Source organism: Microtus pennsylvanicus, chromosome 7, assembly GCF_037038515.1.
Source record: "Microtus pennsylvanicus isolate mMicPen1 chromosome 7, mMicPen1.hap1, whole genome shotgun sequence".
NCBI classification, from domain to species: Eukaryota; Metazoa; Chordata; class Mammalia; order Rodentia; family Cricetidae; genus Microtus; species Microtus pennsylvanicus.
Genome location: NC_134585.1, coordinates 120,290,360 through 120,292,649, shown reverse-complemented (window position 1 = coordinate 120,292,649; position 2,290 = coordinate 120,290,360).

The following is a 2,290-nucleotide window of genomic DNA, read 5'->3' as shown; positions in this document are numbered from 1 at the left end:
GAAGAGTGCTACTTACTGGCTTGCTCTTCTTGATTTGCTCAGCCTGCTTTCTTATTATACCAAGGACCACCAGCCCAGGGATGGCACCACCCGCAATGCCCACAATGGCCATTTCTCAGCAATCACTAATTAAGAAAATGCCCTACAGATTTGCCTACAGCCCAATCTTATGGAGGCATTTTTTATTTATTTTACATACCAACCTCGGTTTCCCCTCCCTCCTCTCCTCTTGTTCCCTATCCCACATCCCTTCTACCTCACCATCCACTCTTCCTCTGACTCCATTCAGAAGGGGTAAGGTGAAAGCATTTTCTTAGTTGTGGTTCCCTCCTCTCAGAAGACACTAGCTTGTGTCAAGTTGGCATAAAACTATCTAGTACAGCTCATCAGGTCAGAGATTTCCTGTCTTGGTCACTGGCCTATTTCCAGCAGCCAAATCACTGTGAGAATTAGTAAGTTACTCTGTAAATATTTGATAGATTATAATCATTCACATTTGCATCTTTCCTGCAAAAGGAAGTGTTGCAAGGAGCTACTTGCTCGTCTCAGCCGCCCAGAACCGAAACAATCACACAGATACTGTATTAATTAAATCATTCCTTGGCCCATTAGCTCTATCTTCTTAATGGCTAACTATTACATATTAATTTAACCCATTTCTATTAATCTGGGTATCACCAGCAAAGTTTCAGCATGTCTATCTCTAGTGGTGGCGGCTCCATGGCCTCTCGCTCTGACTCCGCCCTTCTTCCTCCCAGCATACAGCCTAGCTTTCCCCGCCTAATTCTGTTCTTCCCTGCCATAGGCTCAAAGCAGTTCTTTATTCATTAACCAACAGAAGTAACACATAACCAGAAGGACTTCCGCACCATTTCCCCTTTTCTGTTTAAACAAAAAAGAAGGATTTAACTTTAACATAGTAAAATTACATATAACAAAACGTGTCAAACAAGAATTACAATTACAATATTTATATCTACTTTATCTTTTATCATGACTAAGGAAAACTATATTGTAACTATCTATTCTTCAGCTCCCTCAAAGACTCCAGAAGGATATAATATTACCTAAGTAAATAGGAAGTATATTATAAGCAACTTCCAAAACTCTAGAATTGACAGACATCTCGCTACCTGGACAGTCACCCAAACTTCTTCTGTACCATTGGGACATCCATCTTCAGCCTACAGGCCCATAGTATCCAGCAGACTTTTCCATGAAGCAGGAAATTTCAAAGTCAGTTCAGTCACTTTTTCGCAGACTGTTTCATGAAGCAGGAACCCTGAAGGATCATCTCAGCAGTCGTTTCTCTGTGGCTCCTGCATGTCCTGTTAAACAGTCCAGGCAAGAGCAGTTTCTTGTCCAAATGGCTAGCAAACTCCATAAGGAGCCTCTTCGATGCCCATCCTCCTCTTGGAGTAGCTGGTGCTGCCAGGAGCAGCTGTGTATCATTGTCATGAAAATTCCTAAGTTCTTAAAACATTTTAAATGTCATATTCTGAAGGCTTCTGAAAGATTTGAAGAATACCTATCTAATTGAAATATATCTCTATATATCAAGAAAACCTAACTAAGCTTGATGATTATATTTCTAAATTATACATTATATTTTTAAGTAAGCTACACAATCATAATACCTTAATCAAGAGCAGAAATATATATATATATATACATATAACAAAATTGACCTTAAATTTGTATATGGGCATAGTTCTGTTCATACTGCTTCTTGCTGTTTGGGGCGTTGTTAATCAGGTCTTTCATGGTGTATCCTGTGTGCTAGGTTCATCTCAGTCAGCAGTTGGGCAAAGTAACTTTTTGGGGTGTTCATGGTGACCTTTTAGGGGGTGTGGTCTATCAAACCATATTGGTCTGGAATCTTCTGTTGGAAGTGGTGATTTCCAGTACCAAGCCAAGAGGACTTCTGGAGTTCTGGCAATATAGCTCAGCAGTTAATAGAAATTATTGCTCGTTCAGAGGACACAAGTTCAATTCTCAGCACTCACATCCGGCAGCTCACAATTGCCTGTGAGCTCCAGGGGATCCAACATCCTCTTCTGGTTTGTGCAGGGACCTGCTCACATATGACATACACTCGCAATGGCATACATATATATGCATTAAAAATAAATCCTTTTTTTTTTGAGACAGGATTTCTCTGTGTAGCAGCTCTGGCTGTCCTGGAACTAGTTCTGTAGACCAGAATGGTCTTGAACACACAGAGATCTACCTGCTTCTGCCTCCTGAGTGCGGGAATTAGTGTCACCACTGCCCAGCCATAAATCTTTTT